Below are 18,149 nucleotides of genomic sequence, written 5' to 3'. Positions count from 1 at the left end.
GGCAATAGAAGCATTCAGCCTCATTAGGATTAGCAGAAGGAGTGACAAAACCTTTCTTGGTTTTTCTTGAAGATGAGCCTTCAAGGGTCGTACCCTTGGTACCCTTAGAAGGGTTCTTTCTCTTCTTCCCTTTGCCATGCCCAATTGCCAAGACATTGGCCGCAGTTGGAGTAGGAGGAGTAGGAACACACGACTTGGCTTTAAGACTACTTTCTGCAGTCTTTAGCCCTTGAAGTTTACTAAGTGTAACTTCTTCCTTGTTCATGTGGTATGTCATTCTAAATTGATCATAACATGAAGGTAAGGAGTGTAAAATTATATCTATTTTAATCTCCTCAGGGAAGTTCACATTAAGCTTCAACAAACGATCCACATACCTTTGCATTTTTTGCATGTGGCTCGTGACGGAGTCTCCGTCCTTCATCCTGCTTGTTATCATGGAGCAGATTATTTCATACCACTCTTGACGAGCACTCTAATGGTATCTTTCCATCATATCTTGGTGCATATCAAAAGGGTAGTAGTCCTCATAGGACTTCTGGAGTTCAGCTGTCATGGTGGCCATCATGATGCATGCTACCTTAGTAGCATCCCTTCATGTGCCTGAAATGCAGCAATCTCCTCTGGAGTAGCAGTTGACTCATCAATCTCCTTTAGCTCCTTATCAAGGACATATTCCTTGTCCTCATAACGAGTGACCATCCTGATGTTTATGATCCAATCCATAAAGTTGGATCCATCAAAGATGACTCTCCCACAAAGATTCATGAGAGAGAAGGAGCCAGTAGGGTTTGACCCAGAAGCATTGTTATTGGAAGACATCTGAAAAGAAGAAAGAATAGATTAGATTAGATGTAAAGATAGTCCTTAATAATACACCCAAATGTAATATTAAGGCTAGGACCCAACACAATATTTTATAACTTAGAAGAGGGATGTCGTAATCTAAGCTATAAGATATTTGAAGGTAGGTGAATGACGATTCACCAATTTCCACCATGAAAAACGAAATATTTAATTAGGCTTTAATTGGTTTAGATTCTTTGAGATTCGTTGAACTTTTCAATGGGATGTTTCAATCACAAAACAAGGTGTGAAGTAACCATACAAATTACTTGGTATTCTTAATATACTACCCCTTAATCGATGTGCCGGTTAACCACACACGCTCCATCGATACTATGATAAACATTAAGTCACCATTTGCCTACCTTGATAAGTCTAGGTTAGTGTGCCGGTTAACCACACATGCTCCACTAACGACTTAATCAAAGTGCAAAGTGTAATTTCATGGATTAGCACCTTATTCACATTTTCCTAAAGTAACTAAGATTGGGAATTTAATAAAGGTTTAGTTACTTTAGTATATTCATCATACTTAAATGAGAATTATAGTCCTTTTCCTACCTTTTCAGCTAACGACCCTCCACCGATCAAGGAAGCGGTGGGTGAGAATAGACACCCATTAAGTTGACATTTTATAGGCAACAACCTTATACCCCACTGCTAGACCGGCTTCGTGAATGAGGCCTACTAATGGTAAGACGAATTTGTTCTTATACATATATATATATATATATATATATATATATATATATATATATATATATATATATATATATTATTAACTTATAATATTATAAAGTATAAGGGTTGAATTTTAATAATTAAAATTCTAAGGGTTGGAACTAAAGTTTTAATATGACTTTACTTGTTCCAAAACTTGAGGGCAAGTTTTGTAAACTTTCAAAACTTTACATCTGTCATAACTTATGAGTTAATTGAGTATTAAAATGAAGACTTTTCATGTTTATAACTTATGTGTTCTTATAATGGTTTTTAATTAAAGTGTAACATTTGGTTTTCCATAACTTGAGGACAAGTTATGGACTCCATTAAAACACATAATGATCAAGAATTAAACTACCAAGGAAGTTACAAATAAATCCTATGATCATCTAATCTCATAAGCTCAAGAACATGATTATCAACAATTTCAAGAATCATAAATAACTTATATAAAATTTCTAATTATTGATAATAGCCATTGTGAATGGATTAGCATAAACGATTTTTCAAGCTATTTGCATCAAGTATCAAGTAAACAACCCTAGGCTTTGATACCACTAATGGGTTTTAAGCATTCTAACACTCCTATGGTGTACATGCAACCCTATAAACCTTGGATCTATGTTTTACTAAGATACATGCAAATAATAATTTTTCTAAGGTTCTTATCCTAACTAGCATGGCATGGGGTACTTGAATTAAATAAAGCTAGTAGAATTACCTACCTTGTAGTAGTAGTTGATTGCTTGGAGTTTGAGAGCCTAGCACCAATAGTGTGGATGCCTCAAATGGAAGTCACAAATCACCACAAACTTGGAAACTTGAGAGAATAGTCACAACCTTCTTGAAACCGGCCCTCTTAGTTTACACACATCAAGTAGTGCAATTTCAAGAACCAAAGCCTCCTTTATATAGTGTGGTGGATTAGGGTTACATCCATGTAAACCCTATTACCCATGTTTTTTCATTTCCATGAGATCCATGGGTTAAAGCTCCATGGAGTATCCATGGACTTTCCATGCATGCCTAGCCCATTCCAAATAAGCATTAGCCCACACTATATAAATACAAGAGCCCATATTTAATTAGTCATACTTTTGATCTCTACATTAATTCTAAATTAATTATAGATCAACACTAATTAAATAATATGATTTTATATTAATATATTAGAACTTATAATATATTAATAAATCATAACTTATACTATTCTCAAAAGATTATCCATAAATTATTCGGGTGAAGTGTAACCCAAATGGACCATGCCGGGTCGGGTGAAGTACATACCAAATATAGTTATGGACTTAGACACTATATCCAAAAATGTCAACATATATAATCAAACAAGTAATCAACTAAACACATAAGCACATGTAACTATCTACACGAATCTACCTGTCTAATAGCTCATTACCACATACTATGTGTCTCTCGGCACACTATGCCACTACCGGCAAATCTCTAAGGAATACATAGCTATATGTAACCAGATGTGCAATAGACATCCTGCAACGTTCGAGTTTTAGGTACTCTTCAATATATTACATAAGTCTTAAAATTTTGCATTTTGGTCCCTGTTACATTGGGCATAACATGGAGTAGGATAGGCGTACTCCCTTAACTTGGGCGCGGGTGTTAGTGACATACATTGGACGTACCAATACGTACGTCGGGCATACGTAAGCAGACCACAAACCCTAATTTTTGAGTTTGTCCCTTATTTAAGTGTCATTATGGACCTTCAGGTTTCCTCCTCATCGGCCTCCTTCCCTCTAATGACTCCCCACAAAACCTTAGCTTTTCTTGGTGATCAAGCATTGGTAGTGAACTTTTGGTGTTTTTGTGCATTTTGAAGAAGTAGGAACATGGTGATCAAGCAGTGATTTGAATGGAGCTTGAAGATCCTGAATCCTCATCATCTTGGCAAGTCTCAGAAGATATAAAGTTTCAACTTTGTTGATTCATCTCTTAGATCTAGTTAGCTTAGAGTTCTTGGCATGTTTTGGTCCCTTGAGTTGTTTCATGTGAGTATAAGCTACTCCAGAAGCTTAAAATGGTAGATCTTAGTGTTTCTGAGGTCCCTTATGCATAAAGATGGTATCTTTATAGGTTTAAATCAACCATTCAAGGGTTGTTGTTCATTTCATAGGGTTATAATGTTAAAATTGGGTATCGGGGCTTATTAAGCCATGCGTGAGCTTATAGTTTCCAAATTTCTCGATTAAGACCTTATTTTGGAGTAGATACGAAGTTTGGAGGATGTGGTCATAAGGGATTAAGCCATGTATATAAGGAATGGTTCACAGACTAGTACGATGGGCGTACTTCTAAGTACATTGCACGTACTGGGTTTGAACCGCATGTCTTGTTCAGCCTGAGTACGAGTGGCGTATGAGTTGGGTACGCTCAGTATACTCCTAACTATGGGTTTAGAAGATTTTGGGCCATTTTGGGCTTCGGGTGCTTTTGGGTTTGGGCCATGGTTATTTGGGCCGATTAAGGTAAAGGGTAAAATGGTTTTTACTCTAGGAGTCGGGTTTAATGAATTAGATTCTCGGTTATGGTTTATGACCTAATTATTAATGAGGGTATTATTTGATTATTTAGTGCGAGGATTCTCCGGTTCAGCGGATCGAGGTGAGTATGCTCACTATACTATAGGACACTAGGTTTGTATGCACTTGTTATCTTTGTAGCTCTTCTTGTATGCCTGTTTGCTATATGTATGTGGGGTGAAATACACCCATACCGTTGAAAAAATACCTATTGAGTTGAAATAGACTCGGGGGTGAAACAGACTCGATACAGCCTTGAGCTGACATTTGAGTTGAAATAGACTCGGGGTTGTTATGATATGTCTCCGAGCTTAATGTTTTTTGTAGTGGTTTTGCTTAACTTAATCCTAAGAATCACAGCGAAGAAATAACCGATGTTAGTCTTCATCCGGGAAGGGGTCCCAGAACGAGACTCCAATGGTCTAATCAGTACTTATATAAGAGAATTAAGGTTTAGTTTAATATATATATATATATATATATATATATATATATATATATATATAGAGAGAGAGAGAGAGAGAGAGAGAGAGTTAGGTTCATGTGAGACGGCCTAATTATGTGAGACCGTGTGACGCATTTTTTTATTTTTTTTATTTTTTTATTTTTTTTAGTTAATTCAAGTTCCGAAACTAATATTTAAAAAAAGATTTTTTGGATTTTTCCATTTATTTTGCATTTTAAAATTATTTTTTAAAATATGTACAGTGTAATATTCTATTAGAATATTTCACGTATTTTTCAAAAAAAAATGGAAATTTTTTTTTAATTTTTTTTTAATTTTTTTAGTTAATTCAAATTCCGAAAATAATATTTAAAAAAATTTAGATTTTCCCATTTATTTTGCATTTTAAAATTATTTTTTAGAATATGTCAGTGTAATATTCTATTAAAATATTTCACGTATTTTTCAAAAAAAAACGGGATTTTTTTAATTTTTTTTATTTTTTTATTTTTTCTAGTTAATTCAAGTTCCGAAAATAATATTTAAAAAAAGAATTTTTGGATTTTTCCATTTATTTTGCAGTTTAAAATTATTTTTAGATTTGGTCTCACGGTTTCACAAAATTAGAATGGTCTCAAATGAACCTGAACCTATATATATATATATATATATATATATATATATATATATATATATATATATATATATATATATATATGTATATATATATATATAGAGAGAGAGAGAGAGCGAGAGAGATGAGATCCTTATAAAATGGTCGTTTAATGGGTGTCCACTCTCACCCACCGCTTCCTTGATTGGTGGAGGGTCGTTAGCCGAAAGGGTAGGATATGGCAAACCCTTTCCTCATTAAAAGTATAATGAATATTAAAGTAACTAAATGTTTTACAAAATTTCCAATCTTAGTTACTTTAGGAAAAAGTGAATTGATGCAATTCCATGAAATTACACTTCGTACCCTTGCGAAGACATTAGTGGAGCGTGTGTGGTTAACCGGAACACTAAATGGTTCTAAGAAAAGGTAGCAAAGGGTGACTCAATGTTTGTTATAGTTCAGTGGAGCGTGTGTGGTTAACCAACATATCGAATAGGTGACTGTAACATTGGGGGCACCATGCAAGTTTGCATCGTTATTCACACCCTATTTTGTGATCCTCGGCATCCCAGTCACAAATCGTGAGGCATATCGAGATTTAAACATGTCATTGAAAGGTTTAATGAATCTCATAGGATCTAGGAGTTTTCAATACATTTAAAACTTAATCTCTTTTTCGTTTTTCATGGTGGAAAATTAGTGAATCGTCATTCACTTACCTTCAAATGTTCTGCAATTTGGGTTACGGCATCCCTCTCCCAAGTTGTGGAATATTGTGTTGGGTCCTAGCCTTAATATCTCATTTGGATGATTTATGAAGGACTCAATCAATCAACTAACTTGAATTTTTTCTCCCGTTTTGTAGATGTCAAAGTATGACAACTATGGTCTTCCCAAATCCCATGGAACAAACCTTCCACATGAAGATGATATTCCACGATTCGGTTGGGGAACACGAGATCATGCTTCACTTCCTCCACCTCCTCCTATTATTCTCCCTAACCCACAAGTTCAAAGGCTTGAAAAATTCAAGCTCACTCAAGCCCTTTTGGCAAGTAAACATGAAGAAAGAAAGTCAGTGTGTGCATACGTCTTAGAGACGAAGTCACACATTGATAGGTTAAGAATGTTGGGAGTCATTGTCTGTGAGGAGCTGGCTGTTGACTAGGTTCTTCAGTCGCTTACTGACTGATATAGTGTGTTCGTAAAAGAGTACTATATGATAGACCACGACGTGACCCTCGTCGATCTCACCTATTTGCTTATTACTGCTGAATCAGCAATGATTTGGCACACTGGAAAAGAAAATTTGATTGGTGGATCTGCCTTCCAGACTTCTATGGACATAGGCAATTGCAACGAAAGGCATGTCATGGTCGAAAAGTTTGATCATAAGAAAATGGCAAAGTCTGAGGTAGTTCCGTGTGCTATTCCAAAAGAGTCAATTTGCTTTTATTGCCAAGAGAAGGGGCATTGGAGACGAAGCTGCCAAATCTACCTGAGAGATCTAAGAGATGGGAGAGTCAAGACGTATGGCTCTACTTCAGATAAAATCCACTATCTAACTCCATTAAGTTCCTGTTCATGGATTCTTAATACATAATGTGATAAGATTACATTTGAATGTTTTGCAGAATCAGAGAAAAGAGAGGAAGCTTGATGGAAGAGCAAGATGAGTCTGATCACGAAGAAATGAATCACGATCGCATGGATTCGAAGATGAGATATTGAGCTTAGGAAGTTATGATAGATTGTTTAGAAATATTTGATTACATAGTTTTTCAGTTGATTTTGCATTGTAAGGACATGTTTTTCCACTGCTTTTATGAATAAAATAAAATTTTGATTTGTCTTATTTATTTATATATATCCTTGTAATGAGATCGTTGTGAAAAAATGATGTTTATGTATTTCTATAAATGGATGTGATTCTTAGTTATGTTATTTATGGTAGTGTCAAAAAATTTCTAAGTAAGGGAAGATTCCCATCACCCAAGTTTCAATTGGACAGAAACTTGGAATTATATGATTTGAATCATGTGATGTATGGAAATCTTAGTACTTAGGAAATTAAGACTAATTCCTCGATCACACAAGTATGTGAGTCAAGTAAAGGACTAAAGGAATAGAACACAATGTTGTGCACTAGTCAAGTCCACCACAAATAACAATAAGACTATTCATCATAATTTACTAAAAGTCTAGTAAATGTGGTTATGCTTACAAGATTAAGTGGAATTCTGAATAATTGAAAAAGTTTCAATGAATGGCAAAACGAATAAGAAGAATCAATTAGGCAGCAAGATAAAAGTTTCTCCAATCTAAGAAGAAGGGATAGTACTTCTGTATCGGATTTTATGATCGTCTTAATGATTAAGAACCATATCACAATTGATCCTCTAAGGACATCTTAGTGCACTAGTATGGCTAAGAAGAGGAATCGGAAATTGTTGAAATGGTTAAATCAAAAGGATAAGTCATACTTCATTCCAAAATCAATTCTTAGAATCGTACTCCAAGATTGTGAATTGAGTGACACACACTCATCAAATGTGAAGTACAAAAATTATTTTTCTTACTCTTGCATGTTTTAAATTGGTGTGTAGTGTTAGTCTTGATAAGGATCCGCACTAACTCTTGGATATTTGTTTATCAAGAAATGTTTTTTGATAAGAGAATCTTATATATCAAGAGGTCAGTGGGAGTCTAAATGATCTTGAAAAGTTTCGAGAACTAATCAAGAGTAAACCTATTATTAAACACTAGCACATGACTTGAGGTTTGTAACCCATCGTTTTGACATGATCCTGTTTCTGTGCCATTTTGATTTAGTAAACTATGCATATGAGTTCTACGAGTTCTCAATAGAATGCATAAGGCAAGCACCTTATTCAATGAAAGTACATTGACTGGTATAGATGAGCTGCTAGATAACTTGGAAGCAATGACGGGACCCTTGATGGCAAGAAATTAAGAATGAACAAGTTCTGTCCATAAGAATTTGAATTTGTCACAAACATTATCTTTTGATTATGGTTATGAAAAATCACATGGACGGGAACACATACACCAAAAAATTTAAGTGTCATAAGGTTTCTCTCCTTCATGAAAATGATTGTGAGGAAACACTTTCACTAAGAGAGATTTTAAGGAGATAGTGATTATGTAAATTGCATTCTCAAATTCGATTATGATTACGACATCCCTCTTCATAGTTCGAATTATGAGATTTGACAATTAGTATGAACATTTGGGACTTAGTAAAATAAGTTCAGAATTAGTTTAGACACACATGTGAGCTGTCTAAGGAAAGGTGTGTGATTTTGAGAAGCTTAGATAAAGGCTTATCGAAGCATATCCTATTAGAAACAATGAACTTTGGAAGTCAATAAGTATTGGTTTCTAGAAGTTTAGCTGGTTTCTAAATACGTGTCAAAGCTAGTGGGAGCATAAATGTTATGTTGCAATGGATATAATCATGTTGTTAGTGGGAGCATGATTATTATTTAAATATTGCAAGTTGGCAATATTAATTATAGAAAAACAAAAAGTTTCACTCTGCAAAGTTGCAAGGGTAGAAAAGTTGTTTTTGCTATAATTAAGGGAGAGAATGTTATACTTCGTTTCCAATCTAAAAGCTTAGATCGAGAAATTTTAATAGAATTTAGTCAAGGGTATATTTATTATTTGTATTCTCAAAGTTCGATTATGATTACGGCATCACTTTTCATAGTTCGAATTTTGAGAAGATGACAAATAGAAATATTATGACGATATTATAGTAAGAAACTGGTAAAGTATCACGTTTTTCATTATGAATTATATCCCATACGCTTCGGGTATAGGATCAATTGCATATGCTTTAATATTCGATCGTTCTAAAAAAATTTCCAAATGCCTAGGGCACTTAGAGGGAAAAAGGAAATAGAACCGGTTTTGACTAAAATAAATTAAACAACTGCCAAGGACAATCTAAGGTTCGCCAAGGATTGGTCGCTTGTGGACAATTGGAAGTATAGTCATGGATGGACCATATTGACATTATTATGAATAGATAAGATTCTATTTAAAATGAGTTGGCATATGGAAAATATGGAAATGTTTCCATATTGGGAGTTGGATATCGAGAATCAATGTCTAGATTAGAAACTTTTATGCAAGAAGGATGTTCAAAGGAATGTAATTTGAATATGAGACTTCATGACTATGGAATTGTCTTGTAACAATCTCCAATAGAGTATTTTGTAATTTCATTGGCCGAGTCTTGGTGACTTTTGTGCCATGACATTACGAAAGGACCGTTGCATAAAATGTTAGAATCTAACATATTCTTGTAGTGGCGAGAATTTTGTATTTTTACACTAATGGATTAGGAATTGTGAAATGAGTGTGATTGAAAATGTTATTCAATTATACTATTTCATAAAGTAAGGACCATAGGTAAACATAGTGTGCATGCTAAGAGCATGGGACAATTATTGTTATAATTCAAGTAAGAAGTTGATTACCCGAAACAACAAATAATGAGTAATCAATATGGTGATTAAATAAAAGGTGTTTTATTTATACTCAAAAGTTTGGGGCCATATAATATTAGTATTATTCTTGTGTTTCACTTTTCATGTTTTGACTTCCCGAATAATAAGATTATTCAAACCCTCCACAATCGCTCATTCTTTGGAAGTAGGAATGAAAGAAGATTGTCATGAATCTGATTGTAGATTGTCTAAAGTGTTTTAGACTGTTACACCCCGAAACCCAGGGCGGAGGTGACTTCATGTTGAATATCATAACCAATGTACATAGTAAGCGAAGAAAACACAAAACATTACATTACATAGTTTTCATTACATTTGTTTAAAAGTAAAGTGATACAAGTTTCATAGATACATAAGTTAAACAAAAGTAAGACGTGACTCCATACGTTCCGTCTTCTGCAAAAGAACGCGGGAATACCTGTCTAAGGAGAACCTGAGAATACAAGCAGTTTAAAAATCAGCATAAAGCCAGTGAGTTCATAAGCGGTTTGTTTTATGAAAATGAACAAGATTCCTTTTGTTTTCTGAAAAAGAAGTGGTTATCCAAGAAAATCCCATATTTTCTTAAAAGTAATGTTTAGTTTTCCGTTATGTTACACAAATCTGGTTATGAATAGTTGTTACCCCAGGAAAATCCTATAGTTTCCTAAAAGTTGGTTACCAATCCGAAATGTAATGTAAAAGATGTATACTGAAAACCTGATTATCCTTGTGAACTGTATGTTAGTTTTAACACGTATATAAAACTATCAACATAGTAAACTAATTTCAAAGGTTATTAGTTTACTATATTCATTATTACTAACAAGTAAATCTCTGTTATCCAAATTGCGAGTTCCATAACCATACGATAGACTAGATATGGCAATAAGTAGTCCAAATCATTTTATGACTTTCGTCACCCATGAACCTTTCGGTTCGGCTGTAGCTAGCAGCCAGGTGCGGGGTAGTCAGCCCCGTATAGATCTATACACTCAAGTCACGCTCCTTATCTAAGAGATTCTGGTTACAGAAGCGGTCCTCCACTCGCGTATCTCTGTGGAGTGTTCTCCAAGGACATGTCTCCAATTTATAGGAATAACAAATCTACAAGTAATAATGCGGAAAATCCTGTTTAAATTCTATTTACAAAGACGATCCTCCATTCGCGTATCTCTGTGGAGTGTTAACGAGGACAAAACGAATGTACTAATCTCATGCTTTTAACAATAATGTTATGGAACAAATCATTTGTGAAATATATAATATAACATTATATAATAAGATATGAAATTGGTTTGTAAACTGATTCTACAAGTTAACAGTTGGTTAATACGGTTTCAGTTGTTAAAAGCAAGTGGAATATGAAACATTTCAATTGAAATAATAAGTTTAAGCACAAGATATTCTTGTACTTTTGCTTGTATTCCCCCCCCCCCCTGAAAACATTGAAAAATGGTAGGGGTATGAACTCACCGGACAAGGAATGTGTCGACTAGGATGCTAAACGTCGGATCGAGCCTTGAAAACGTGCGAGGTTCCTATGTAATATTAAATGATACACAAATGTATCTAATTAGATTTAAAATCACTAATTAGATATGATTATACACTCCAAGACGCGAAAACACTTCAAATCAAGTGTTTGGAGTGACCCGGGTGACATCTATCGACGTATATGGCTTGGATATGGAGTTTACTCTTCAAGAGTAAACTCCCAAGAGTGTTCACGGCCCTAATGACCCACTCCCCATGATTTTACGGTCGTAAACTCATGGTGGGGTGTTCTAGAGTGCTAAATGGCTTTATATCATTTTAGGGGTGATGCTAGATTTGTTTTCAAGGCATTGGAATGAAATTTGAACATGATAGGGACCAATTGAGGAGTTTACGGCAGTAAACTATGAGTTTACGGCTGTAAACTCTTATGTGCCATAACTTAATGTGTTTTGGGGGTCCTAGATTAATCACATGTGATTCAACTCATTTTTACAAGCCAAGGGGTGAATTTAGGGCACCATTTAACCCATTTATAGGGAGTTTACGACCCAGGAACCCATTCTTGGGGGGTTTATGGCCATGAACACCTAAAGGAAGGGTTTACATCAAGTTTAAGGCTTCTAATTCGATTGTGGTTGTTTCTAGACTTTAATCCAAGGCTATTGGTGTGTTTAAATGGCATTTTAACACTTTAAATTGAGTTTACTACCCATGATATGGAGTTTACGGCCCAAGCATGTTCTTGGGTAGTAAAATCATGTTTACTCCCCAAAAGTTGAGTTTAAGGTGTTCTAAGTCCAATCCAATAAGTCCTTAAGCCATATCTAAGCTCCAATGGTGTTTTGGAAGGGTTTTAAGGCTCAAAAACCCCATTTATATGTGTTCACGGCCCAAGAGTGTTCCAGGGCCGTAAACACATGTTTATGGTCCTAAATCATGATTTGAACACGAAATTGAAGGCTAAGGATGCTAATCTATGAGTTAGGATAGCTACCTTGGTGATTTGAAGCTAGATTTGGATGATTTTGAGACCTAGATCTTGGATTGACGAGAGAGGTTAGAGAGAGTGTGAAAAAGGCTTCAAATGAGGCTTAATCAGCTTTAAATATGGTTCGGGTTTGGGACACGGTGGAATTCTACCCGATAGTGACGTTAACCGAGTCATGGCCTAGATATTCATGCGATGATAATCAACTCAATGAGTTCAAGGATCAACTCAACCGAGGCTTTTCAAGTTTCGGTTACACATTGATAATATCTAAACGCACCAGTAACTTGGTGTTATAAAATGTATTGTTGTGTATGATTTGGTGAGTGAGTGCAAGCGAGCATTGAGTCAAAGTTTATTCGTTCCTTTTACCCAAAGTGGCTCGGTGATTTAGTGATGACACCTAAGCGCTTGGCCAAGCCGGGACTAAGTTGATGTGTTCACTTGTACTCTGTTGTCAGTTGTCATAAATCGGAAATCGGGAAAAAACACATAGACTGAGAGAATGATTTCAATCCATGTATCATGTCTATACGATATCTAAAATGAAGGAATATATGATCCCTTATCTAAAGGACAGGTTGCTGATAAGATCAGAGTTCGACAGCGTCTTTGAGAGCTACGATTGCTAATCGGATTGTACTTACATTATAGTTACTAGACTTATCCAAGTGGGAGACTGTTGGATTAGTGTCTAAGCCCGTAACTATATTTGGTATGTACTTGACCGATTGTGCATGGTCCTTTTGGGTTGCCTTCACCAAAGCAACTTGATAGGATGATTTATGGAGAAAAAAGAATAATTATGATTTATTAATATATTATATGAATAATATATTATATGAATAATATATTAAAGGAGAAATCATATTGTTTAATTCATATTAGTCAAAATTTTATTAAGAAATAGTTTTGTGACTAAAAGACATTAATTAAACTTAGGGGACTTGAATTGTAATTATAAGATAATTACAATTAGGCTATGGATCACCTTGGAACATAGGTTGGACGAATTCTATGGGAAGCCCATAAAGAAATCGTCCAAGGGGTGTTATAAAGGGAGTCCATGGGCTGCTTAGGGCCTAAGCAGTCAAATTAGGGTTTCCTAGTTTAAAACCCTAATAGCCTACCTATATAAAGAACCCCTAAGGCCCCAAAAACGTGGCTAACACTTCTAAGAGAACCCTAGGCGTTTTTGGTGCCTCCTCGTCCTTCTCATAAGTCATTCTCTTGCTTATGGTGTTTATAAGCCATTAGAGGAGTGACATTTGTGACTCTAAGCTCCAAGAAAAGAAGATTCAAGCCAAATATCAAAGAGGTAATCATCTAGATCTGTTCTTATATGATATTTTCGAAGTTCACATGCTAGATTAGGGTTCTTGAGTCTTGAATGAATTGCATGTATAATAGAGAAACCTAGATCCAAGCTTTAGGGTTTGCATGACAACATAGAATGTTCTTATAGCCAAAACCCATCAAAACCGAACTCTCGGGTCATTCAACTACATTTTCCACACTCAAAGGGATCTAATTCTCTCTTTCCCAAATGCCCTAATCCTTATGATAAGCGATCTTTGGGTCATGGCCCCCAATTAGGAAACGATTCAGAAGAGGATGTTACAATTCTCCCCCACTTAAATTAGATTTCGTCCTCAAAATCACTCCTTACCACCTTCCTGGAAACCAAACGCTCCAACCAAGACCTCCAAATGAAGAGAAACTCACTGATCCTTTATCTGATGAACCCACAACTTACTGTTATAATTCTAAAGCCCTATCACTTGTCTGACCTGTACACAGATAGAACCATTCTGAAACACATTCACGAAGACCTTTTACTATAGTCTGAACTAAGAAACATCCATTTGATCCTGAACCATACAACTGATACCCTTGCTAGACAAATTCCTCAACCATAGCATGTTAATGAAAAGACATGTTCCCTAAACATAATGATGACTCCCAATGTGAGTCTTGACCAAATGCCAACCCGGTATACAACTCATACACTGAGGTCCAAAAATTTACACTTTCATTTCATCCGAGATTTTTTGATTTCACAACTTTCTGCCAAATTGAAATATAAAAACCCCAATATATCGTGGTAACTAAAAGCCTCACACATGTTCCAAACACCAGGCTCCTAATGAGAGTATATCTGATAAAGGCTACCATAGCCTTTACATCACAGGAATAGCAATCACTGACCATAGAGTTAACCCACTCTAAACATGATCCAAAACCATGCCCATCCAATCTCCACCAGGTCCCATCCGTACTATCATAACCATACGGACCTCGCCCACAGGTCTCACCAAGACTGAACAATCGAAATGGCCTTGCCCAAGGGTCTCACCTCATTGAGTCTTGCATATGCACAACCTCACCGCAGTTCCAATGATCCTCATACCAACTAATAGAAATCTCCTAACATTACTATCTGCCTCGACCCGAGCATGCACTGATCATTCCTTAGTCCCACGACCACTCCCGTAATGGCCTACCTTATTCTTGTAAATTTTACAATCCCATCGTACACTTACAACACTTCCCTGACAGCCTATCATCCTTTTGTATTCTACGGTTACCCCGTAGTCTTAAAATATTCCTACATCAACCTACCAACATCGTGAATGCTACAGTTTCCTCATAGTCTTACAACACTTCCATACTGCCATAGGCCCAACCCATAATCATTATAAGTCGAGCCCGCTTCTGACTATACCCAATCAAATGTCCATGTTATGCATCGAATCCCGAAGCCTTACTCTAACATGAACATGGAGAGAGGCTCTAACACAACCCTCAACCTGGATCCATCCACATCCCCACCAAGTGTTGTAAAACTCGCCGAGTTGACCGATTACTCCTCTGAGTACTCGCTACTCCTCCTTGCCGAGGCGAGCTACATAATCCCGAGTACTCCCCGATCGGCCCCTTACGAACTGAGTAGTGTTGTGAAATTTGGTCAACTCAGTGATTAATATGTATAATATACTTAATGATTTATTATATAACACATACATATGTGATTATTACCACACAAATATCTTAAATTTTCAGTAATTATTCACGAAGTGAGACCATTATGTGTTTTTCATTTTTTGTGTATTCACATATATCCAATTTTGTTATATATTTCAATCAACTTATGATTTTATCTTATGATTTTGACATATATGATTTCCCTAAAAATATTTCTACACAAATTTCCAAATCCGAGTACTACCCAAGTACTCCTGAGTACTCCCGAGTACTCGCTACTCGGTAGTCAGTCAAACAGGTACCGAGTAACGAGTTCTACAACCTTGCCCGCCATGCATCACAACTGATGTGCAAGGAAACCTGAATATCCATTCTCGTGTAACCCTTAGACCAAGCGATTCTCCCCCACTGGGGTTCGACGGTGCTCTTCCAATCCACAAAGAATTAATAGATTCCTAATCCATCCCGCAACCTAACAATTCCAACTGCTAACAACCAGGGCTTACACGAACTAGCATTCCATTACTAGCCAACCTTAATGACCATTACACATTCTGAACTAGATGAACATTCCCAAGTTTTCAATAAGCTCAATAATTTCAAGTACTTTCCGTGTTACAACTCCAAATCCTTAAGCCACCTCATCTCATGGTATAGAACTATAGCCCTTTGCCGGAATGAACGGATACCCAATTCAACAACTCACTTGTTGAAGGATCAATGTACACAAAGTTCACCAAAATTTACCATTCGATTTCTGATGACAATCCCAATGACTAAAATAACCCATGCGAACAACATTTTCCTAATAATTAAGAGTAATATGTTACCTCTGCTGTAACGCCCGTAGATCAGGGCTAGTCAGTTTTAAGATGATAAGCATCAAAAATGACTTTTTGATGGAAGATTATTTAAAAGAATTAATCTTAACCAAGTTGTAGTATATGTCACAAGGTTTCCGTGCATATAAAGAACGCTAAAATCCGAGTTATAACGAAGAAGTTATGACCTGTCGAAGTTTCGCGACAGAACCGGCACGACCCAGCGCGACGCAACGCGACGTTAATAGTGAATTTAAGGTAGATAGATATCTATCCTTAGTGATCTAAATGAGAATTGAAGATCTCATCTATAGTAGTGCAACGACGGAAAGACGGACGGAATCGGAGTTCAGATGAAGGAGTTATGACTTTCGAACGGAGTTTTCCTGTCCCAGCCTACGAAAGATAATATATAAGTAATATACTTATAATATATTAAAAATCAATTCAAAATTAGCCAATGGAGTCTAAACGAGACTTGTAGATCATAATCTCACCTTCGCGGCGATATAAAGAACGTCGAAAACGGAGTTCGTATGTGAAAGTTATGAATTTCTGAAGTTCGGGGCGCGAAACCCCAAAACTGTCAGAGCCCACGACGTGGAACAAGGTTGCCACGACGTGGCAAGTGTCCTGAGACCTCCGGGAGGCCCCCAGATGCAACTTGGGATGACGCATGCAGTGACGACCAAGCCCACGACGTGGAACAAGGTTGCCACGACGTGGCAAGGGCCAAATTTGCCCTATAAATAGATTTGAAGGGCCGGCCGTTTAGGGTTGCTATTTTCTCTCTTCTCTCTCCCGTTTTGCATCGATTTGCGTGCCAGAAATACCCCGAAGCCCCGGTATTATTCTCTAGCCCCGAGGCAAGTCCCGAGATCCCGAAGATCCCGAGAAGTGCGGTTCCCGAGCCGAAGCTCTGCCCGCGAGAAGTTCGATTTTTGAAGAGATCTTCCAGATCTGCTGAGGATTACTACTTTTGCAAGTCGTAGTGTTGTCCGATCATCTTCTGATCAAGTGAGTGTATAGTCCCTTTCATAAACACGATTTTAATACAAGTATTGTTTGAATGTATTAAGTATATGTTTGGTGTGAGTGTGTAGTTACTTTATTCTAATACGTAAATACGAAGTATTTACTATGAAATACGTGTTATGTGTTTATATATATATATATATATATATATAACGGTGTTGATTTGAAGGGGGTACCTAATCTCTTTCAAATGCACGATTTTATACAAGTATCGATTTAACGTACTAAGTATATGTGTTATGTGAGTGTATCGATGTTATCTTCTAATCTCATAGATATGATTTATTCTCTATGAAATATGTGTCATGTTTATGTGCCTCATCTTTTATCTGGAATGTGTTTTGAATGAATATATTATATAGGTTTTAAACTGTGTCTAAAAATGTATATTTTATCTAATAGAATGTTGGGTAGAACATGGGTAGATAGTTGTCTTATGATAAAAGGACGAGAGGCATCGATGTCATTGTAATCCAGTCATCTAGCGGAATTTAGATGACGACCACGGACTTTTCTAGACAGTCCAGTGGAACGCTAGCAGGCTCATAACCTGTAGGTGTTAATGAACTTGGGTGTTCATTCGCTGTATTCCATCCCCCTCATGGTTGCCTTATTTGACTTATATTGCTGAGGAACCCCCGAAGCATGTGTTGTCGCCCCGATGAAATATTCTTAGACTAGGTCCCTTGTGTTAGTTGTCTTAGGGACGTAAGGTGAGAATAACGGGAATAGGTAATTGGGTTAGTATTGGTTGATGAAATTAAATTAATTATTTATTGTGGGTTGAAAACCCTATATGCTCACCAGGCTCCCAAGCCTGACCCACTCAGTTTTCTTTGCATTACAGGTAATGGCACAAGAGTATAAGTTAGTGGACTTGACGAGAGATTTTGGATTATAGATCAGTAGTTATAAATAACTTTTTAAAGTCTATTTTGTTCTGTTTATGCTTTTGGTCTGTATTGAACATGACATCCAGAGATTTTGTTATATAATGAAAATACATTTCTTTAAAGAAATGCTTTGATAAACTCTTATCATATTTTGTTTTGGGAACAAATTCCGCAACTCTTTTAAATCAAAAGAATTTACTCTGATTTTATAAAACAAAGCATAAA

This window comes from Lactuca serriola, chromosome 5, assembly GCF_051521515.1.
Source record: "Lactuca serriola cultivar US96UC23 chromosome 5, Lser_US96UC23_V15, whole genome shotgun sequence".
Taxonomy (NCBI): domain Eukaryota; kingdom Viridiplantae; phylum Streptophyta; class Magnoliopsida; order Asterales; family Asteraceae; genus Lactuca; species Lactuca serriola.
Note: the sequence above shows the minus strand (reverse complement) of the source record.